Below are 24904 nucleotides of genomic sequence, written 5' to 3'. Positions count from 1 at the left end.
AGAAACCACCAAGGAGCTGACACTGATGCAAGCGCACGAGGGTTTATTTACAAGCTCGAGCTTGGGTCCAAGTATACCCGACACAGCGGAGCAGGGACTTGGACCCCAAAGTGGGTTACAGCTGGATTTTTTTATAGGCTGGTCTAGGGGATTTTCAGAAGGGGTGGAGGAATTTCTCAAGTTCTGTTTACATTTTGATATGGGGCTTTAAAGGGCATTAAGCTGTAAGCTGTTTTCTTCCTGTAACTGAAGTAATGTAAATTTCAGCTCTTATTTACAGGGGCCTGGGATGGCTGTACTTGTGCTAACGCTAAACTTGAGGTGGAATGGCCTTGATTTTTCTCGGCCTCCACATATTATTTTATGAAGGGTTCACCTTTCATCTAAGAGTTGTTTTTATCATCTAAATTAACCATTTATTTTTCATGAATGTGTTATATCTGTCATTTATCTATCCATCAGTCCATCTTTTCTATAAACCTATCTTTTTTTTAAACCTATCTTTAAATAGTAGTTGATTTGTTGAAACAATCCAAGTTTTACTCTTTAAAATTCACTTCAGAAAGTTTAGTGAGTTTGAAATCATAAGAGACCTCAGTATATCTCCATATAAAATAGAAGAGAAGTTACATTCTAATAGAAATTCAGATTTTCCTTAGGGTTTAGGTTGATACTATTGAACTAACAGAAACTTTTAAAGCAAAATTATGAGTCTAGCTGTGATAGACCATGTCAATTATAGATTAAAATGTTTTGAATGATCCAAACTAAATACAACTTATGTCTTTTTTTTCTTCAGAATAATAAGTAATTAAAGTGAACACTGTCATAAGGAAGGAAAAAATTTATGGCTGACTACTGAGTTTTCCTATATGGCATACTGCTGCTGCTTCAAATCCTTTGTGGATTTCTCTAATTAGAAGAAAGGAAGGTAGGAAGGAATGGAAAAACTCTTAAATATGCTATAGTAAACCTCTCAGAGTGACTTGATTTTCCACAGGAGTGCTTTAAAAACCTGGTGGAGGGGATCCCTGGGTGGCGCAGCGGTTTAGCACCTGCCTTTGGCCCAGGGTGCGATCCTGGAGACCCGGGATCGAATCCCACATCGGGCTCCTGGTGCATGGAGCCTGCTTCTCTCTCTGCCTGTGTCTCTGCCTCTCTCTCTCTCTCTCTCTGTGACTATCATAAAAAAACAAAACAAAACCTGGTGGAGGTGTGAAGGAAGCAGGATTAGGAGAGGGAGAAGTTGAACTGGGAGGCACTTGAAATAGAGATCTCAGCTGTCCTAGGGAGAGATCTGGAACTGTAAGGATTTCTTTTTTTTTTTTCTGTAAGGATTTCTAATTGAGTTAAAGGGCTCTGTCTTTATTTTTTATTTTATTTTTTAAAAAATGAATCATTATTGTCTTTTTTTTTAAGATTTTATTTATTTATTCATGAGAGATACACACAGAGAGAGAGAGGCAGAGACACAGGCAGAGGGAGAAGCAGGCTCCCTGTAGGGAGCCCGAAATGGGGCTTGACATGGGGCTCGACCCCGGGTCTCCAGGGTCACGCCCTGGGCTGAAGGTGGCGCTAAACCGCTGAGCCACCCAGGCATCCCGGGCTCTGTCTTCATACCACAGCACCATTCATTGGTTGTAGGCTGCCCCCGAGGAAGCGGCCTGACAGGGCCTTTGGCTAAGGACAGGTTCTGGAGAATTATTATGTAAATAGTAATTACTTGGTTGAATTTACATAACAAAACTAGGATTCCACCCAAAAGCATTTTCTTTTAGTCACAGTAGTTGAGACTTTAAGTACTTGAAGTATATGAAGATTTTGATCAGACTAGCTTAGGTACAAAAACAAAGCCAAGGGATGCCTGGGTGGCTCAGCGTTTGAGCATCTGCCTTTGGCTCAGGGCATGATCCTGGAGTTCGCATCAGGATCCCTGCAAGGAGCCTGCTTCTCCCTCTGTCTATGTATCTGCCTCTCTCTTTGTGTCTCTCAGGAATAAATGAATAAAATCTTAAAACAAAAACAAAAACAAAAGCAAAGCCAAATTATTGAAGTCTTGAAATCTGAAGTCTCAAGTACATGATGACTATTATACTTTGCCAGGATTATACCCTAAATTTATTCACACAACAAGTATTTAACAAACATCTAGTATTGATATACCATCAATACACACACTTAGAAGTCGTGTGTTTTTGAGAGGGACATAAGTAACATAGCTCAATAAGATGTTTCTAATCATGTTCTCCCCTCAGCAAAAACAATTTGGTATGCATCCATGGACAAAAGTGCCTTTGTGGGAGCTGAGGCATCCAGTATCATGGTTGCCTACCTCAGCATTTGGTATTAGGCATACAGACTCCTGTCTCAGCTGCAGACCCTGTAAGTAACTTGTGAACTGCCTTCAGCACCTCTTCACAGTTGTCCGGTAGCCCTTGGAAAACACTTCTAGGACAATTACCCACAGGTGAGAGAAACGAAAGAAAGCGATGTTTGCCCTTTATGTGACTTGCTTCATTTTATTAATTTTTTAAACATAAACTCTGTAATCTCTATAGCTTCTGCCAAAACTTTACTAAGCCTTGAGAATTGCCATGTTACTGTTGTGTGATACAAAAGAATTCTTTTATTTTGTCTCTTTTCTTCCCCACCTTTCCCTTCTCCTTCACAGATCTCTTTTTTGTCTCCTTATTCTTCGTTATAAGCTTACCCTTATTTATTTTTTAAAAAGATTTTATTTACTTATTTGAGAGTGCATGAGAGAGCACAATTGGGGGAGGGGCAGAAGGAGAGGGAAAGGAAGAGTCAGAAGAGTAGGGAGAAGCAGGCTTCCCGCTGAGCAGAGAGCCTGACCCAGGCTCATGACCTGAGCCAAAGGCAGCTGCTCAACCAACTGAGCCACCCAGATGCCCCAAGGCTTACCTTTATTTTATGCTCCATTTTCATAATCTCTTTTACATTTTTTCATATTTTCTTTTTCTTCTTAAGTGTGTATCATACGTAGGACACTGTTATATATTGTAAGGTACACAAAGATGACAAAAAAAGATTACTGCCCTCAACCAACTCATATTCTTGAATGGTAACACTTTTTACCAATAGCTTTCTTTGAAATTAAAAAATAGAATTAAGTCAAGAGAAAATTTCTAACCTTTCTACCTGGACAACAAATAAATGGTATTATTTTCAATAATACTAGATACTTTTTTAGAAAAGCAAAATCATTTGTGTTTGTTTTTAATATATCTATACATGAAAATGGTTTAAATCCATTTTAAAAACTGAATTATTACACTATTTGAAATTCTGTGGACTGCTTAAAATCAAATATCCAATTCCACTAAAAGTTAAGTTTAATGGATTTTTGTCAATTTCACTTTCTATTTTGTTCTTTCTTATAAAAGAGCCACCTCAGAGGATTATTCACCCGTCGTTATCTAGAAATCCTTTATTTCTACTCTCTAATATAATAGGTTGTCAAGAACTGTGACAATTGTAAGATTTTACCCTGCTTGCAAGATAAGAAGTTAGCCTACCACAGTTTTGTAAATGCTGTCAGAAGATGCAAGACTCCTGGGTCAAAGTTTATTACTCACAGAAATAGCAGTGGCAGGAGGATCATCCACATCCCATATCAGAATCAATTCTGGCAGCTAGATCAAATTGGCTAGATGGGAAGGGCTACCCTTATCTGAATCTTACAGAAAGAAAAGTTTCAGTGGCCATTACTGATGGCCAACTTCCTGAAAAGACCACTGAAATGATATGTTGGTTAAGCAAAGTGAAGTTTATTATTTTCCAGTAAGGGAGGCCATCTTTTTGACAGAATCTTAGTAGTATCTTATTTTACTTTTTAAAGATTTTATTTATTTATTCATGGAGACACATAGAGGCAGAGACATAAGCAGAGGGAGAAGAAGGCTCCCTGTGGGGGAGCCTGATGTGGGATTTGATCCGAAGACCCCGGGATCACGACCTGAGCCAAAGGCAGACACTCAACCACTGAGCCACCCAGGTGTCCCCTTAGTATTTTAAAAGAGGAGAGATTAAGGGCAGGTGTTTATAAGAATTTGGGGTCTGGTTTTAGGAGGTCTTTCATTGATGGGGTTAATTGGGATTGAACAGCCCTCATGATATAATAATTTAAGATGAGTAAGCATAGCAAAGTGAGAGTTTTGCAGTAAGTTTAGATACATAGAGAGTCATTTAATAGCCAAGTAATCGATCCTTTTGAATTATGTGTTGTCCATAGGAGGAGCTATTTATTCTGATGAACAATTCTTTTGAGAGGAGGCTGGTTGAATAGTTGGCTATTTGGATGAATGGATTTTCAGGATTTCTACAACTTTACCTAATTTTACAAAAATTTCCTGCTATAGTAAAGTCAAGTTCATATGAACAATCTTGGTTCTTGATCCCATTAAGAAGTTAGTTGTAGGCAGCTTGTCTCTCAAGGCATAAATTCATTAGGCCACAGAGATTGTTTAATTGATTAAATGGAAGAAAATTCATGGACAGGAGAGATGAAGATGTAATCTGGAAAAAGAGGAGCTACAGGCCAAGCAGAGAGGTGGAAGCAAGGGTGTTATGGAATGACTGGCCTATTTGTTGAATCATAAGATGTCAAGCAAATGGAGTGAGCCTCAAAATCAGAACAGGTAGGATAAGACAGTCCAGGGCATTGAACCCTAGACAACAGGAAATGTGAGAGTAGCTTATGTGGCTACTCAAAGGCACCCGAACCAGTTAGGCATGTGCAGTAAGGTAAAAAAAAATTGTCTGGTGTTCCTGGCAGGGAGCTCCTAAAACTAAAACCCCTTGGAATCTCCTGAGTGATAAGAATATCTTTATTATGCTAATGCTGTAACTCATGATGGGTCCCTAAATAGCTTCAGGTTGCAGGCTGGTCATCAGAAGAACCAACTATGTGATTAGAAATTTGTGACTTTGGGTCAGCCTGACCTCAGGGGAGGAGAGGATAGTTGAAGATTGGGTTCAGTCATGTGGCCAATATTTAATCAGTCATGCCTGTGTAAAGAAACCCCAATAAAAACTCTGAATATTGAAACCCAGTGGAGTTTCTTGGTTGGTGAACACATAGATGTGCCAGAAGGGTGACATGCCCTGATTCCATGAGGGATAGCATGCAAGTTCTGCATGCCCATCTAGACCTTGCTCCATGAATCTCATTTGTCTGGTTCTCATATGGGTATCCTTTTTAATAAAATGGTAATCATAAGTATAGCACTTTCCTAAGTTCTGTGAGTTGTTTTAATGAATTATTAAAGAGGGAGGGGATCGTGGGGACCTCCTGAGTTGGAAGCCAGTTGATCAGAAGTACAGGTGCCTGGTGGACCCTCAGAGATTTGCAGCTTGCCTTTGAAGTGAGAGCAGTCTTGTGGAAAACTGAGTCCTTAAACTGTGAAGTCTGATGCTAACTAACTTCGTGTCATAAATGAATTACAATATATTCATTTGGTATTAGACCATTTTGTTGTGCCAAAGATTGTGAATCCGAGAAACCACCAAGGAGCCGACACCCATGCAAACACACGAAGGTTTATTTACAAACTCGAGCTTTGGTCCAAGTACACCCGACACAGTGGAGCAGGGACTTGGACCCCGAGGTGGGTTTCAGCTGAGTTTTATGGGCTGGTCTAGGGGACCTCCAGAAGGGGTGGAGGAATTTCTCAAGTTCTGTTTACATTATGATATGGGCTTTCAAGGGCATTGAGCTCTGTTCTCATTCTAATATGGGGCTTTCTAGAACGTTAAGCTGTAAACTGTAAGCTGTTTTCTTCCTGTAACTGAAGTAATGTAAATTTCAGCTCTTATTCACAGGGGTCTGGGATGGCTGTACTTGTGCTAACACTGAACTTAAAGTGGAATGGCCTTAATTTTCTCGGCCTCCACACATTTGAGGTGGAAACAGAATAGAGTACCACTGAATGAATAATTTCCCCAGATTAAAGTGGGAGGAAATTTTCAGCTGCCTTGGGTATAGAAAGCAGGAACTGAGAATTATATTCTTAGTAAAAATAGGAAAAATAAAGAGAAGCATAAATATATTTTTTAAGATTTTATTTATTTATTCATGAGAGACACACGCACAGAGAGGCAGAGACATAGGCAGAGGGAGAAGCAGGCTCCATGTAGGAAGCCCGATGTGGGACTCGATCCTGGGACTCAAGGGGATCACGCCCTGAGCCAAAGGCAGATGCTCAACTGCTGAGCCACCCAGGCATCCCTAAAAATCTTTTTAAATAGTTTTGTTAAAAAAAATCATTAAAGTTACTTCTTTTCCTTAAGAATTATCGCATTACTTTCAAATTCAGAAATATGTACTATGATCTTTGTTTTTTTATTTTTTTGTATGTGTGTGTGTGTGGTTTTGCTTCTCTGTTTCAGCCTTTTGATAATGGCTAATACAACTTTCTAGCAGTGTAAAACTTTATTCTTTTTTTTTTTTTTTAACTAAGGATATTTTCTAAGTATAACAGAACAGTTCATAATTAACTTGATTTCCCCAGATATTTTGATGTTAAAAGTAAGGAGGAAAAGTAGAGATGCAGAGGATGTATATTCAAAATTCCTATCAGGATACTCGCAGTAGCCTCAATCACTAGAGGCATTTCACTTCCTTTTACACCTGCAGCTATATAAAGCAGTAGTTCCCTAGCTAATTGAAATAAAATAATACTGAAATTGCCAGAGGTGAAATGTTCAAAATGCATGCTTTGCTGCTAAAAACATATCAGTAACATTTGAGATTTTTTTCTATTTTATTTTTATTTCTATAGTAAAGAGAATATCTGCTATCACAGCAAGAATGATGGAAGATACATACAACCAAGTCTCTCTGCTTCAATCTCACGTCATAAAATGTGGGGAAATTGAAGAACATTTTGCATGCATTCTTGTCATCACAAAAATCTTGGAAAACTTTGTAAAAGCATCTTTATTGATTTTTGGGAGTATGTATCTCTGTTGTTTGTGAAAATGACTTGAAACAGAGATCTAAGTTATTTTTCAGACTAGATCAGGACTTATATATAACCTTTATACTATTGCCAGAATTTTTCATTTATATCAAAGTCTTCCCTAGAAAATGCTACCATGACTTTGTAGTTCACCATACCTTTATCAAAAATTGCTGCTCATTACAAAAGAAATTCAGCAGGTTGAGTTTTGTAAAGAAACTGGGTGAGAGATATTGGCAAACTTAAAATTATTAGACTAAGAATGCTAGTAGCTTTAATAAAATGTGAAATATATAGAGTGTATAAAAGAGTATAAACCATGTTTTAGAATCAATGCTAATTTACACCTGATTAAATTATAGTATTAGGTTTGTAAATGATCATTTTTCTGATTATCAAATTTATATTTTTTATCTGGCATTCTTTCCCAAATGAGAGGCTTCTCTTTAAGTTTTTTTTCTCTCTTTCTCCTTTTTAGATGAACTCACATATTTAAAAAAATTCAGTGTATTTTATACATTATTACCATTACTATAGTCCTCAAATTTTCACCAGTTTGTGTCTCAGTCCTATTAATAGCATTATTGAGATATAAAGTACACTGTAGTGTTTTGAGTACAAGTGACATACAGTATCCTTCCTATTAGTTTCAGGCATACATTATAGTGACTCAGTATTTTTACATATTATGAGAGGATCCTAATGATAAATCCTAATGATACCATCTGTCATCATACAAAATTATTACAGTATTATTCACTTTACTTTCTATGCTATACGTTACATCCTCATAACTTATTTATTTTATAATTGAAAGTTTGTACCTCTTAATCCCCTTCACCTATTTCTCCCTTTTCCCCAACCCCTTCCAACTGGTAACCAATAGTTTCGTATATCTATTAGTTTGTTTTTGTCTTGTTTGTTCATTTGTTTTATTTTTTAGATTCCACATATAAGTGAAGTCATGTGGTAGTTGTCTTTTCTCTGACTTATTTCAATTACCATAATATCCTCTAGGTCTACCCATGCTGTCTCAAATGGAAAGATTTCATTCTTTTTTATGGTTAAGTAATATATATATATATATTATATAAATATAAATATATATTAGGTTTGTAATATATATATATCTCCCACAATTCCTTATCCATTCGTCTATCAATGGACACTTAGAATGCTTCCATAATTTGGCTATTGTAAATAATGCTGCTATAAACAGGGGTGTATATATCTTTTTAAATAAGTATTTTCCTTTTTTTTTTTTTTTTTAGTGTTTTCATTTTCTGTGGGTAAATAAACAGTAGTGGAATTACTGAATCATGTGGTAATTCAATTTTTAATTTTTTGAGGAACCTTAGTATTGTTCTCCATATTTTCTGCAGCAGCTGAACCAGCTTGCATTCCCATCAAAAGTGCATGAAGGTTCCTTTTTTTCCCTTTTCAAGTTCCCTGCCCATTTTTAATCAGATTTTTTTTTGTTTTTTTGGTGTTGAGTTGTAGGAGTTATTTATATATTTTGGATATTAACCCATTATTGGGTATATCATTTGCAAATATGTTTTCCCATTCAGTATATTTTCTTTTGTTGATGGGTTTCCTTTACTGTGGAAAAGCTTTTTATTTTGGTGTAGTCCCAATAGTTTAATTTGTTTTTGTTTCCCTTGTCTTAGGAGACACATCTAGAAAACTATTACTATGAATGGCTGATGTCAGAGAAATTACTGTCTCTGTTCTCCTCTAGGATTTTTATGGTTTCAGGTCTCATGTTTAAGTCTTTAATGCATTTTGAATTTATTCTTATATATGGTTAGATAGTAGTCTGGTTCTATTCTTTTACATGTAGCTGTCCAGTTTTCCCAGCACCATTTATTGAAGACTGTCTTTTCTTCTTTGTATATTTTGCCTTCTTTGTCATAGATTAATTGACCATATAATTGTGGGTTTATTTCTGGTTTCTCTTCTCTATTCTGTTATGTTGATGTATGTGTCTATTTTTGTGCCAGTACCATAATGTATTGATTACTATAGCTTAGTAGTATATAGTGAAATCCAGTTTTGTTTTTATTTTTTAAGATTGCTTTGGCTACTCAGGATCTTCTGTGGTTCCATGTAAATTTTAGTATCATTTGTTATAGTTTTGTGAAAAATGCTGTTGGGATTTTGATAGCAATTTCCTTGAATCTGTGGATTGCTTTGGGTAATATGGACATTTTGACAATACTAATTCTCCAATCCATGAGTGTGGAATATTTTTCCATTGTTTGTGTCATCTTCAATTTCTTTTATCAGTGTTTTATAATTTTCACAGTATGAGTCTTTTACCTCTTTGGCTAAGTTTATTCCTTGGTATTTTGTTTTTGTAATTGTAATTGTGCAATTGTAAATTGTGTTTTTTTCTAAATTCATTTTTCTGTGACTTTATTGTTAGTGTATATAAATGCCACTGATTTCTGGGTATTAATTTTATATACTGACTTTCTTTAGTAGTTTTTTTGTGGAGTCTTTAGGATTTTCTTTTTTTTTTTTTTAATTTTTTTATTTATTTATGATAGTCACACAGAGAGAGAGAGAGAGAGAGAGAGGCAGAGACATAGGCAGAGGGAGAAGCAGGCTCCATGCACCGGGGGCCTGACGTGGGATTAGATCCCGGGTCTCCAGGATCGCGCCCTGGGCCAAAGGCAGGCACTAAACTGCTGCGCCACCCAGGGATCCCTCTTTAGGATTTTCTATGTATAGTATCACGTTGTTTACAAATAGTGACAGTTTAACTTCTTTATCCATATGGATACCTCTTTTTTTTTGTTTTTCTTGTCTATTTGCTGTGGCTAGACTTAAGTATTATGTTGAATCAAAATGGCAAGAGTGGACATCCTTGTCTTGCTCCTGATGCCAGAGGGAAAGCTCTCAGTTTTTCACTAAGAAAAAGTGTATGATGTTAGTTGTGGGTTTTTTCATATCAGACTTTTATTACATTGAAGTATGTTCCTTCTAGCCTCACTTTGCCAAGAGTTTTTACAGTGAATGGATGTTAAATCGTGTCAAATGCTTTTTTTCTGCATCTATAGAAATGATCATATAATTTTTATGCTTTGTTTTGTTGATGTTGTGTATGATATTGATTGATTTGTGAATATTGAATCACTCTTGTATCCTGGGAATAAATTCTACCTGGTCATGGTGAATAATCCTTTTTAATTTTCTGAATCTATGAGTATGGAGTAACTTTCCATTTACTTGTGCTTTTCATTAGTATCTTATACTTTTCATTGCTCAGGTCTTTCACCTTCTTGGTAAAATTTATTGCTAGGTATTTTATTCTTTTACATGTAATTGTAAATGGGATTGTTTTCTTTCTTTTTTTGATAGTTTCTTTTTCGTGTATAGAAATGCAACATATTTTGTATATTGATTTTTGTATCCTGCAACTTTATTGCATTTATTTATTCTAACTGCTTTTTGGTGGAGTCTTTAGGAATTTCTCTATATAAAATAAATAGGGACAGCTTTATTTCTTTCTTTCTAATTTGGATGCCATGTATTTCTTTTTCTTGCTTAATTGCTGTGGTTAGGACTTCTAGTCCTGTGTTGAATAAAAGTGGCAAGAGTGGTCATGTCTCTCGTTTCTGGTCTTAGAAGAAAAGCGTATAGCTCTTCACCATTGAGTATGATGTTAGTTGTGGGCTTGTCATATTTGGTCCTTATTATGTTGAGGTAAACTTCTGTACTCACTCTGTTGAGAGTTTTTATCATAAATGGATGTTGAGTTTTGCCAAATGCTTTTTCTGCATCTGTTGAAATGATCATATGTTTTTATCCCTTATTTAGTTAATGTCGTGTTTGATATGCATACGTTGAACCAACCTTACATCCCTAGAATAAATCCCACTTTATTATGGTGTATGATCCTTTTACTATATTTTTCAATTCAATTTGTTAGTATTTTGTTGAGCATTTTTGCATCTGTGTTCATCAGGGATACTGGCCTATAATTTTCTTTTCTTGTGGTGTCCTTGGTGATTTTGGATTTTGGTATCAGGGTAATTGATGATAGCCTTATGAAATGAGTTTGGAAGCTTTTCCATGTCTTCAGTTTTTTACAAGATTTTAGGAAGGATTTCTGCTAATTCTTTTTGAGTAATTAGTAGAATTCACCAGTGAAACTGTCCAGTTGTGGACTTTTGTTTATTGGGAAATTTTTGATTACCAGTTCAGTCTCCTTACTCATAATTGGTATGTTCAGATTTTCTTTATGGTTCAATCTTGTATATTGGTTGTATATTTCTAGGAATTTCTTCTAGGTTGTCTAAATATGTTGGTGTATAGTTCATAGTAGTCTCTTATGATCCTTTATATTTCTGTTGTATCAGTTGTAACTTTTTCCTTTTTCATTTCTGATTTTATGTATTTGAGCCTTCTTTTTTTAAAAAAGATTTTATTTATTTGACACACACACACACAACCCTGGGAGGAGCAGAGGGAGAGGGACAACAGATAAGAGACAATAAGACCCTTCTGTATGCTATCTACAAAAGACTTGCTTCAGATAGAAGGACTCAATAAAAATGAAAGGATGAAAAAAAATATATACCATGTAAATGGAAACCAAAAGAAAGCTGAGATAACTAAATATATATCAGACAAAACAGACTTTAAAACAAAATATGTAATAAAAAACAAAAAGCATTATGTAATTAAAAGGGTCAATTCAACAAGAGGATATAATATTTATGAATATTTATACACCCAAAGCAGTACCACCAATATATATAAGGCAAATATTAACAGACCTAAATGAAGAGGTAGATGGCAATATAATAATAGTTGGGACCTTTATACCCCACTTACATCAATGGGTAGACCATCCAGACAGAAAATCAATAACAGCCTTAAATAGCACATTAGGCCAGATGTACATCATAGATATATACAGAACATCCCATTCAAAAGCAGCTGAATACATATTATTCTCAAGTGCGAATGGAACAGTCTCAGGATAGATCATACATTAGGCCACAAAACAAGACAATAACTTTAAGAGAATTGAAATCATATCAAGCAGCTTTTCTAAAATTAATGGTCTATAACTAGAAATCAGTTATAAGAAAAAAACTGGAAAAATCACAGATATGTGAAGATTTGACCAACATGCTACTGAACAGTGAAGAAATGAAAGGAGAAATAAAAAAATATTTTGAGAAAAGCAAAAATGGAAACAAGTGCAACATATCACAGTTTATGGGATATGGCAAAACAGTTTCAAGAGGGAAGTTCAGAGCAATACAGCCTACCTCAAGAAAGAAGAAAAGATCTCAATTACTCTAATTATACAGTCAAAGGAATTAGAAAAAGAACAAAGCCCAAAGTTATTAGAAGGAAGGAAATAACAAAGATCAAAGGAGAAATAAATGAAATACAGACTAAAAAGACATCAGAAAGGATCAACCAACAGCTGGTTCCCTGAAAGATTGGCAGAACTTTAGATAGACCCACTAAGAAAAAAATAAAGGGAAATAAAAGGGTAGCCCCGTTGGTTGAGCATCTGATTCTTGGTTCCAGTCCCAGGGTCCTGAGATTGAGCCCTGCTGTAGACTCAGCAGAGTCTGCTTGCCCTTCTCCCTCTGCTTTTCTTGGTGCTCTCTCTCTGTGTCTCTTTCTCACAATTAAATAAGTAAATCTTTTAATAAAAGTAATACTGATAGACATAAGACGTATTGCTATTTTGTTAAACTTTTTTTGGCTGTCTTGCCAGTTCATCTCTGTTCCTTCTCTTGCTCGCTTCCTTTGTGATTTGATGACTTTCTTTAATGTTATGCTTAGATACCTTTTCTATTATTTTTCTGTATCTTTTTTTAAAAAATATTTTATTTATTTATTTGAGAGAGTGAGCAACAGAGAGAGCAGGAGCCGGGGGGAGGGGCAGAAGGAGAGGCAGACTTCCTGCCAAGCTGGGAGTCTGACATGGAGCTCGATCCCAGGACCCTGGGATCATGAACTGAGCCAAAGGTAGATGCTTAACTGACTTAGCCAGCCAGGCACTCCATTTTTTTCCTATTGATTATAAGTTTTTGCTCTAGGTTACCATAATTCTTTAATGCAACAAACTCTATTAATAACAGTCTGTTTTATGTTGATAACTTGAGTTGAACCCATTCTAAAACTCTACATTTTTATTCCTTCATTTTGTTTTTGATGTCACATTTTGCATGTTATGTGTATCTTTTTTTTTTTTTTTAAAGATTTATTTATTTATTCATTCAGAGAGAGCGAGAGAGAGGTAGAGGGAGAAGCAGGCCCCATACTGGAAGCCCGATGTGGGACTTGATCCCGGGGTCTCCAGGATCACACCCCAGGCTGCAGGAGGCGCTAAACCGCTGCACCACCGGGGCTGCCCTATGTGTATCTTTAAACTAGTTATTGTAGTTACAGTTTTACTAATTTTGTTTTTTAACCTTCTTATTAGCTTTGTATGTCATTAAACCACTACCTTTACTATATATTTACTTTTACCAGTGTGACTTATATTTTAACATATTTTTTTGTTACTAATTAAAGCCCTTTGTTTTCATTTTAAAGAAGTTCCTTTTAACATTTCTTGTAAGACTAGTTTAGTGGTGATGAACTTCTTCAATGCTGACTTGTCTAGAAAACTTTATCTCTGTTTTAATTCTAAATGATAATTTTGCTGAGCTAATATTCTTGGTTGGAACTTTATCACTTCAGTGCTTTGAATATATCATGTCATTTTCTTCTGGCCTGAAAAATTTCTGCTGAAAAATCTGATGGTCTTTTGGGAGTTATCCTGTAACTAACACATTGTTCTTCTCTCACAGCTTTTAAGATTCTCTCTTTATCTGTAACTTTTGACATTTTAATTATAATGTGTCATGGTATAGATTTCTTTGGGTTCATCTTATTTGGAACTTCCTGGACTTCCCCTGGTTTGGAGAAGTTTTCAGCCATTATTTCTTCAAATAAATTTTCTGTCTCATTCTCTTTTCCTTCTGGGACCCTGATAATGTGACTGTTACTCTGCTTGATGTTGATCCCCTAAGTCCCTTAAGCTATCATTACTTTTTAAAATTATTCTTTTCTCTGCTTGGATGAGTTCCACTGCCTTGTTTTTAAGATCACTGATCCTTTTTCTGCTTCATCTAATGTCTTATTTAATCTCTCTAGTGTGTTTTTCAATTCAGTTATTATGTTCTTCAGCTCTGTGAGTTCTGTTTGATGTGTTCTTATATTTTCTGTCCTTTTATTTAAGTTCTCACTATTTATCCATTCTTCTTCCAAATTTGGTGAGCATCTTGTGTCTGTTACTTTGAACTCTTTATTAGGTGAATTACTTATCCATATTTCACTAAGGTTTTTTCCTGAGGTTTTATCTTAATCTTTTCAGAACCAGCTTCTCTGTTTCTTCATTTTACCTGACTCTTTTTAATGTTTTTTTTTTTCTATGTATTAGGTGAAACAGCTATTTTTCCCAATCTTTCAGGAGTACACTCCTGTAGAACATGAACCTTATTTAACCTTGCCATAATTTTTGGTTGTTTCTAGAACCTTCATCATTATCTAAGTAGTCTGATTTATTTTTAATACCTTCAGTTGTTGAGGATATGCCAGCATCTAGTTTCTGGCTGATCGGAAGCCAGACCTTTAGGCAGCAGCATTTAAAGTATGTAATATATACAATCTACTGCCATTGTAGATCCTGATGGCTTCTAGACTAGGAGATCAGGTGCATCTCCTTTGCAACAATTGCAAAAATCAGGCTCCAGAGGAGTGTATAAAGCCCCTTTCTGGGAGGTACAGGTGAGCTCTAGTAAGGCAGAAGGAGAATATAGAGATGCTGTCCCCTGGTCTACATTACCTGGGAGCCAGGTGATAAAGAGGTATTCCCTGGCAGTAAAATCAAGGTGCCAGACAAGAGTATAAGCTCCTTCCTGGGATATGGGCAGGTTGGAGAGAGGCAGAAGGAGAGCACAAAGGCTGTATCCCTTGGCCTCAGTTCCCCAAGAGTACCTCTGTAGGCCTCTAGAGATATGCTAGACCAGGAGCCCACTCATCAGGGCCAGTTCTCCTGGGGAGAAAAATAAGTCTCCTTCTTAGAAAGATGGGATGTTTCAGTTATTGATCTGTACAGTGTCCCAGAACTATCTCTGATTGTTACAGTCTCTTGGGACTCAAGAAGCAAGCCACTGTAGCCTCTAGAGCCCAAGTGCTCAAGAGGCACCTCCTGGGATGCCACTGTGAAAACTGGGGTATGAGATGTAAAAGATACTAGGGCACTAGATGTATGTAAATGTTCCTCTCTTTGAGGCACTGGCACTGTGGATCATTGTAGAGGGGAGCACAGGTACAGCAGGCAGGTGCCAGCTTTAGCAAGGCAGAGAGCAAGTGCAGGGATGCTATATGCCTGCCACTTTTAGTGAGGCAGAGGGAGAGCAGTCTCTCAGTTTGCTACAGACACTCAGGTCTTGCGAATGTGAGCCTTGTTGATTTTCAAAGGCAGATATATTGGGGGCTTGTCTCTCAGGTACAGATCTTAAGAGTTGGAGTGCTTAATGTGGGTTACAACCTTCATTTCTCTGGGAGAATCTTGATTTGATCCTTCCCAATTATAATTTCCTATGCCAGGGCAGTAAATTTTTGTCAAGATCATGTCTTAGCCTCTCTTATCCACCTGGATATGGACCTTTTCTCATTTGATGTGAAGCCACTGTTCAGCTAGTTTTCAGGTCTTTTTCAGAGGGAATTGTTCTATGCGTAGTTGTGGATTCAGTGTGTCCATGGGAAGAAATGAGCAGGGTCTTCCTACATTACCATTTTCTATTTCAAAGGATTTCCTAAATAATTACGTTATCTGTGAATAAAGATAGTTTTCCTTCCTCCTTTCTAATCTTGCCTAATTGCCATGACTAGAAACTCTAGTACAGTATTGAATAGAAGAGGTGGGAGTGGACATCCTTGTCTTGCCCCTAACTTGGGGGTATTTGTCATAATTAAGTATGATGTTAGCTTGGATTTTTCATAGATTCTCTTTATCAGGTTGAGAAAGTTTCTTTCTGTTATTTGTTTTCTGCAAGTTTTTATTAGGAGTAGAAAGTGATCTATTCCAGTGATTTTTCTGCATGTATCGAATTGAACATATACTTTGTCTTTTTTAGTTTGTTAATATGATGCATTACATTGATTGGTTTTCAGATGTTAAGCTAATTCTGCATTTCTTGGATGAATCCTTCTTATCATAGTGTGTTATCCTTTTTGTATAGTGACAGATACTTTTTTCCCTGAAATTTAATTAGAATTAAAAAAATCCATATTAGTGAGGGATATTGGGTAGCTTTATTTTTTTGCAATGTCTTTTTTTTTTTTTAAGAAAGAAGTAGCAGGATTTTATTGAAATGTTTTAGTACAGTGTTGGACAATCTTAAAATCCTATATTCAAAACCAATACAAGTACTGCAAATAACATATTCCTGAATCTAGTTGACATCTAAAAAGGAAAGTTATAACATGTGTATCTATAAGTTGATTAATATTATTGAAGTAGGAGGATGAGCAGCTTTGGTATATTTGTATTTCCCTGGCGCCTGTTTTTGGTGGAATATATGTGAGTCCAGCCCCATTCAGCAGAGTTGGATGAGACCGATATATCTGGTGTTTCACTTAAATGTTTCCACACAAGCAGCTAGGGATATACAAGTTCTGGGATTGGTGGTCCTGAGGCTGCCTTCCTCATCTTTCTTCAACTAAAACCATCAAAAGGTCAAGGTCTGCATTGCCACCGTGTATGACCAATTCTAGTGTAATTAGTTAATAATATTTCAGAAGTACTTGAAAAAGTGAGGTTAAATAATAGAAACAATCAGTTCTTAATTCAGACAATGACAAGGTAGTTTTTCTATTTTTTTAACCTGAAGATTATTTTAAAACTAGCTCTATATCTTATGTTCAATCTTAAGATGAAATATTTACTTTTAATAAATTTTTTCAGTCATGTGAACATGTATGCCAAGGATGTCTACTTGTGCATGCTCATAACTACATTTTTGTTTGTTTATGCATAAATATCCCAAGAAATAGATATCACTTATTTATCAAAACTAAGAATTACATAATCTATCTAAATAGGCTCTTTATATACTCAAGTCAACTGTTTCTGGATATAGTTAATCTGTATTGCATTGCTGACTCTACCAGACTACAATATCATTTTTTTCTTATAAGCAATTTTAAGGTACAGCAAAATGCTCATTTTTGCAGTGACCAGGATGATACTTCTTAAATTCAATCTCTGCTGTACTGAAGTTTGAAACCTTAAAGATTGCTGGTCAGCTTTGTTAGTGACTTAAAGATTTGAAAAAAAATAAAAAAAAATAAAAAAACACTGAACTGCATTGCCTCTGATATTTCTAATATTTATCAGAAAGTAAACGTGTCAGTGGCCATCTTAAGCTACATAAAATTTGGTTACATTAAGCACAATAACCAGAATGGTTGATTTGAAAGATGCTTACTAAAAAATGTCAAAATTCAGGGTATTATAAATTTTCTAAGGTTCATTCAGATGTATACAGGATTTTACCCAAATGTCCATGGGCATTATTATTACTTACACAGAAAGCTTTAATCTGAAGTCACCTTTGGCACCCTCAAAATATTTAAACTATGAACTTCTTCAGTGGAATTATATATTTGAAAGTTGTGGCCTCAAAGTACTGACAAAATAAAGAAGATCACCTATCAGAATATGCCAGGATGATGAAACATTTCTCACTGACAGTTTGCTTAGAAGGATCAAACAACCACTACCCTCCCCCAAAACTGGAAATAAATGGTCTTGAGCTTGAGAAGGAGTAAACAATGGATCTTGGGATATACAAAGATCAGAGGCTTTTGCATTATCCCATAATTGCTAAAAAGTCGGACAAATGTACACAATTCATAAGCCAGAGCAGGCTTGCTCCACACTTCATGAATGTCTGGATCTGTAGCAGGATGTAGCTGAATAGGTAAAACACAGATTCACCATTGTGTTTCCTTGGGATTGCCTTTGCCAAGATCATAAGGATATCAATTACCTGTATCTTGGAACAGTGTCTCATTTTGTCACCTTGCAGAATGCTGTCTGTGACAACACCAGCCTCAAAGGCAGCATATTCATTCTGGAAGTAGCTAGCCCAGAGAAGATCCCATGGGTAAGAATAGCATAAGCCTTGGTGGCTCCTTAGAGTAGCTTGTCTGCAGCATGGCAGGTGGTGCTACACATATCAGCCATGTCTTCCATGAGGATAGCCATGTGGTCCTTCATGCCACTTACCAGAACCATCCAGTCCACTTCATTTGCTTTCTTCCTCTCTTTGTGAATGAAGGAAAATTCCATATTCACCCTGTCTGCAGTTTATATGACCCTTGTAGCTCCCGTCACATCAGGTAAATGATAATACAGTTCCTCCACTTGGCAATGTTCTCCTGAATTCACTACAGGATTGCAGGCTCCACAGACAAATTATCCACTGGAATGTTGAAGAATCCCTGGACCTGAGAGTCATGCAGGTCCATGGTGATGATGTGATCTGCCCCAGCAAGAGCATATTGGCCACAGGTTTTGCAGAAATCAGAGCATGACTCTTGTCCTTTTTATCCATCTTATCAAGAGTATGGAAAACATGGGATCACAGAAGTCACCCTGGATGATGCTGTGATCTTATCAGTGTTGATCATGATGAAGAGCCCCATCAGGTTGTTTTTGATTTCTCCATAGCCACTCTGGATGTTATAGACATCTTTGCCCTTCCTGTTTCCACTGACCTCAAGGCTGGTCTCCTGGTTGCTGAACTTCTTAGTGACCACTTTGCTCAGCTCCAGGCTCATCAAGTCAGCCAGGTCCTGCTGGGACAGGTCCTGGTGCAAGCTGCTGCTGAAGAGCATGATGTCCGGCACGGTGGAGGTGGCGGGAGCCCTCAAAGCTGCCATGGGAATGGGAAAGCATGGCTGTCCTGTCTGGTTTTGATGTCACAGTGATTCTGGCATTATAGAATTATTTGTGAATTATTTATTTCTTTTTTAAGCTTTAGGGAGCGTATTGTAGAATTGGTATTATTTTTTTCCTTTAATTTTAGGACAAATGATCTGTCAAACTATTTGTATCTGGATTTTTTTTTTGTGGGAAAGTTAGCTGCAATTAAATATTTTTCATAGATAAAATTTTTATTTCTTGTGTAGGTGTTAGTAGTTGTATCTTTCAAGAAATTTGTCCTGTTCATCTAAGTTGCTGAATTTATTGCCATAAATATGTTCACAGTATTCCCTTATTATCTTTTAAATATTCCTGGAATCTATTGTTAATTCCCTCATTCCTGATTTTGGTGACTAATGTCACTTCTCTTTTATCTTTTTTTTCTAGTAATCTAGCTAAAATGTATATCAGTTTTATTGAAGTTATTAAAGAACCACTTTTTGGTTTCATTGTTTTTTAAAATTTTTTTCTGATTTCTAGATAATTTATGCTCTGGTATTTATTTTATTTCCTCTTTCTACTTTGGAAGCTGATGTCATTGACTTGAGGTAATTCTTATTTTCCAGTGTAAGTATTAAATACTTTAAATTTCTCCCTAAGTACTGTTTTTTTAGTGGCATCCCATATGTTTTGTTATGTTCTATTAATTTCATAGGGTTGTTGTACCAAAGTGTTATAAACTGGGTAGCCTTACACAATAGAAATTTTATTCTTTCACAGTTCTAGAGGCCAGAGTCCTGAATCAAGGTGTCAGCAGGGTCATGCTCCCTCTGAGACTCTCGGCACAATCCTCCTTGACCCTTCCTGGCTTTTCATGGTAGCAGTAATCCTTGGTGTACCTTGGCTTGCAGGTGCATTAAACTGATCTCTGTGTCTGTTATCATGTGATGTTCTTTCTGTGTGTGTCTCTTCTCCTCTTGTAAAGGCACCGATTGTATTAGATTAGGGCTCACCTGATCCAGTGTTACCTCATCTTGAGTTAATTAATTATACCTGTAGAGTATAAGGTCCTACCCATTCTGAGATGCTCGCGGTTTAGAACTTGAACGTAATTTTGGGAGGGGGTACAATTTAACCCATTATAGTTGTAGTTTTTATCTTGAAAGTTTGATTTGGGTTAAAAAATCTTCCATGTCTTAACTTTTGGACATGTGGAATATATTTATAATAACATTTCTAATGTATTTGTCTCCTAATTCTAACACTTGTGGCAGCTCTGGTTCAGTTTATATTGATTGGTTTTCTTATCATGAATCATATTTTCCTGGTTTTTGAATGTGTGATGTATTTTTTAAGTTTTATTGACGTATTATTAAATTCTACATATTTAAGATATCCAATGTGATTATATATATATATATATATATATATATATACATACACACACACACACAGTGAAATGATTACTATAATCAAGTTAATTAACATATCCATCACTTCATAGAGTTACCTCCCTCCTTTTTGGGTAAGGAATCTTAGCAAATTTCAAATATATAACACATTACCACTAATTATAGTCTCCATACTGTTCATTCAGTTTCCAGAACTTATAACTGAAAGCTTATTGTACCCTTTGACCATCATCTCCCCATTTCCCCCACATTCTCAACCCCTAATAACTACTATTTTACTCTGCTTCTATGAGTTTGACTATTTTTGGTTCCACATATAAGTGAGATCATGCCATATTTGTCTTTCTCTGTCTGGCATATTTCACTTAGCATATGTCCTTAAGGTTCATCCATGTGGTCACAAATGGCAGGATTTCCTTCTCCTTAAGGCAGAATAATATCTCACTGTATAAACATATCACATTTTCTTTATCCATTCATCCATGATGGCTACGTAGGTTGCTTCCATAGGGCTACTGTGAATAACTGCAACGAATACGGGAATATAGATATCTCAAGAGTGATTTTATTCCTTTGATTATACACAAAGAAATAGGATTGATGGATCATATGATAGTTCATTTTTTAATTTTTCTGAGGGAACTTCATGCTGTTTCCCATAAAGGCTATACCAATTTATATAACCATCAGTGGTGTAGAAGAGTCCCTTTCACCACATCCTTACCAACACTTATTTTATTTTGTTATTTTGATAATAGTCATATTACTGGGTATGAGGTGATATCTCATTATGGTTTTGATTTGCATTTCCCAATATTAAGTCTTTTTTTTTTGTGGTCTGGTCATTTCTATTAAGTCTTCTTATCACACACATACATGAACAAATAAGTGAGTAGGGTGGGAGGAAACTTTTGAAGGTAATGATATGTTTGAGGTGATGAGATTGATTACGGTGATGACTTCATGGATATATATGCTTTTCTTCAAACTCATAAAGTAGAATACACTAAATATGTGCAGCTTTTTGTGTATCAATCATAATCAATAAAGTGTTTTTTTTAGAAATACTTTACTAAAAAATACTTTACTATAGTTTTAGTAGGGCTTCAGGAAATATTGTAATTAGATGCATGTGCTCAATCTACCATATTGAAATAGAGTCATTGTTAGTCACTATTAATATTCTTCTAAATATTCTTAGGATAAAAAGATATCTTCAAAGTGTGCACTTGTAAAACTTCAAATTCCAAGGTAGCTCTTTGTCCCTTGAAATTGAAAATAAGGAAAAGTCAGGGCACCTGGGTGCCTCAGTTGGTTAAGTGTCTGCTTTCGGCTCACATTATGATCCCAGAGTGCTGGGATTGAACCCTATGTCAGGCTCCCTGTTAAGTGGAGAGTCTGCTTCTCCCTTTCCTCTTGCTCCTCCTCCCAGCTTATGCTTCTCTTTTTCCCCTGTCAAATAAGTCATCGTCATTGAAATTAGGTTTCTCACTTTTTGAAGAAAAAAAGTTTCATTTTTCTGAAACAGAGGCACATTCAGAAAGGTTTGATTATTTGGGAGTGTTTCTTGTGCATTATCATTTTGAAGATGGTTTGGGTTATGGAATTCTTCTATAAGTAATTCAAGAACTCAAAAAATATAAAGAGAATGTTGAAAATAAGTAGTGTCATTCTTTAAACATTAATCTGTAATACCTGGACTTACTCCCTGCTCAATCAGCTTAGCCCTCTTTTGTTCCAGAACAGATACTCTAAATAATATGAAGCTGGTCTCTGCCAATGACCTTTCTAGTGTGAACTTGAGATGCTCCCTCCTTTTGTACGTCAGTTTCCATGGAATTTTTCATTTAAAAGCAAGGCTTACCTATCTGTGCTAACCTGGATAAAATGTTCTTGTTATTATTTTATAGTGTTGTTTACATTTTCTAGTCCTAGTCTGTTCAAGTTTACAAAGTTTTGGCATTCTTTTTAGAGAAAATTGCTTAAGAAAAGAAACCAGTGTTGTATTACAAACTCTTCATTTTAAATACCCTCTTTCTTGCTTTTAATTCAACTGCAATCAAGTGGAAATTTGTAACTCTTAAATGTTGTATCAGTTGTAGTTTAGTTTTGATTGATCTTATAGGAAAGTGCTCAAACTTTTTTTTTTTTTGATGCAAGGTTTCATTTGGAAAGTTAAGACATGTACCAATGAGCCTAGATGAATTTGCTATTTTGTTGTTTGGCAACAGTTGGGCTATGTTTGTGGAAATAATGTGCCCCCCACCCCCCCGCCCCGGGCTTTTTTTTTTTTTTTCCCCTTGTGGCTATTCTTACTATATGTTGCCAAGTACCAAAAAGATAGGCATTTTCAAAGTCCGTGATAATATATGATCACAGTACAGATAGTTTTTTCTTCCTAATCTTTACCCCAATTTAGGGAACTGAAATCTCATTTGTTAAGTCATTATTAGGAGAAATAACTTCTCCATTCTTTGTAAGCTTGCTTTAGGAAAGAAGACTTTTTATTTCTCCCTTTAATTAAAGTATACAACTGACTTTTCAAAACAAATATGAATCTAATATAATTTTTCTAATAAAAAAGAGGAGCTGCAAGAGATATTTTACATATGGTTTCTAAAACTATACTTAAAAAGCAAATGCTATCTTCTTTAGGCACTTGTTCCATGAAACTTTGTGAATTTAAAAGAGTAAAGAACCAGAGCAAATTAAAAAATAAATGTGGGGTGGAGTTATTTTTTGAAGCACTGCCATGGGTTTCCTGGCTCAGCTGGTAGGAGATGTCAAACAATAAACTGAAATAAATGAACACAAAAACCAAATAAGAACCATAACTTACACAAGGATGTGTTTTAAGTTTGGGAGAAATAGTTGTTGCTTTGGCTGACAGGGCCCCGTTGTTCAGTTTTGCTTATTAAATCAGAACAAATATATTGACATGCACTTCGACATACATACACAGTTTTTCAAAGTGACTCTTCCTAATATTGGAAATTCTTGGCTACTCTCCAGTCTAAGGAGAGGTTAGCCAAAGACTAAAGCTTTATTAAGACCACCCGAAATGTCAGACTCCACCCCTCCTCTGAATCTGTGCCACTGTAATACAAATGGAGAAAACTTAAAGGGATGGAGGGTGAAGTGGAGGGCAGATGGGAGAGAGGAACAGGAAAGAGAGGCAGAAGAAAATGCAATTTTTCATCAGATGACATTAAATTTTCCTTCCTTTCTTTCTTTCTGCTTTCTGAATAGATGAAGACACAAAACCATTACATCAGTTCCTTATTTGCATAGATATTTTGTGTTTGTTGTGTGTAGCCAGAAGAACACATTGTGATTTTTCTATAATGCTCATATGTTGCCAACTGCAATGAATATTTTGGGTATTGCTCAGATTTTAAAGCATATACAATATTTTTAGAAAGTCTGTCCTAGAAGATGGGTTCTATTAGCCCTAAATTTGTACTACAATATTTTTGCATGGCAGGCAAGTATAGAAGTTTGAAGTTTTCATCTTGAAGTTTTTTGGAAAATTCTCACGCATTTTAATCTTTTTGTTTGGAGGTTTTTGGGTTCAGATGCTTGGTCCAACAGATCCAGGTGAAAAAAATTGCTTTAAAAAGATTCCTGCAAATGTTTGTTTAGAATCAGTCAAGTGGTTATATACTTGTCAGCAAAACATTCTTTTTTTTCTTTTGAATAGAAATTAAGTAGATCAATTTATGTTTTTTTTTTGGTATATTTCAAAAGTACAATTTTGGAAGGACTATTTGATGATTTTTGGCATTAACTGTCAACTCTATAGACATGTTCAACAAAAAAAGCATTTATTCTTGGCCCTTTTAATACAGGCAAAGTGTCCTATTGCATCACAAATGAGAGATGCAGTAACAGGTTTGAGGGCTTAGTAAAGAAGTTAAGTATTTTTTTCCAACACTATTTGGTTGATAATAACATAATACAAACATACATGAATGATTCATGACCACTAGCAACTTCAGCAGAACATACTTAACTGTCCTTCCCAAAGTTGTGTTAGTTCCTTTCCTGTGAGTCTCATTTTCTTTTAAGTTTTTTTTTTTTAAGATTTTATTCATTTATTCATGAATTCATTTATTCATGAGAGATACACACACACACACACACACACACACAGAACATGGGTCGATTCTGGGTCTCTAGGATCACACCTGCGCTGAAGGTGGCGCCAAACCGCTGAGCCACCTGGGCTGCCCTCCTCATTTTTTTTTTTAATGTTAAATGTGGGGTTGCCTGGGCGTCTCAGTGGTTGAGTGTCTGCCTTTGGCTCAGGGCGTGATCCTGGAGTCCAGGGATTGAGTCCCACATCGGGCACCCTGCATGGAGCCTGCTTCTCCCTCTGCCTGTGTCTCTGCCTCTCTCTCTGTCTCTCATGAAAAAAAAAATCTTTAAAAAAAAAAAAAAGTTAAATGTGAGCAGCACAGTGAACAGAAAATGGTAAATAGTTTCATGTGCAGGGTAGGAATTCAGTTATTATTTTTTGTAACTAGTCATGAAATGGACGTGAAATGGAGAAA

General features: G+C 35.9%; 1 long non-coding RNA gene and 1 pseudogene across 1 annotated transcript in view; one reads left to right on the top strand and one right to left on the bottom strand.

Annotated features, from left to right (window-relative positions):
* LOC144301763 (uncharacterized) overlaps nt 1-24904 on the top strand; it is a 305839-nt gene that overhangs the window by 10805 nt on the left and 270130 nt on the right. The gene's annotated exons all lie outside the window — the stretch shown is intronic.
* LOC144301534 (ribose-phosphate pyrophosphokinase 2 pseudogene) lies at nt 17882-18956 on the bottom strand (annotated as a pseudogene).

The sequence above is a fragment of the Canis aureus genome, chromosome 30 (assembly GCF_053574225.1).
Source record: "Canis aureus isolate CA01 chromosome 30, VMU_Caureus_v.1.0, whole genome shotgun sequence".
Classification (NCBI taxonomy): domain Eukaryota; kingdom Metazoa; phylum Chordata; class Mammalia; order Carnivora; family Canidae; genus Canis; species Canis aureus.
The sequence above is the reverse complement of the archived record's forward strand: the minus strand, read 5'-3'. Positions and strand labels throughout refer to the sequence as shown.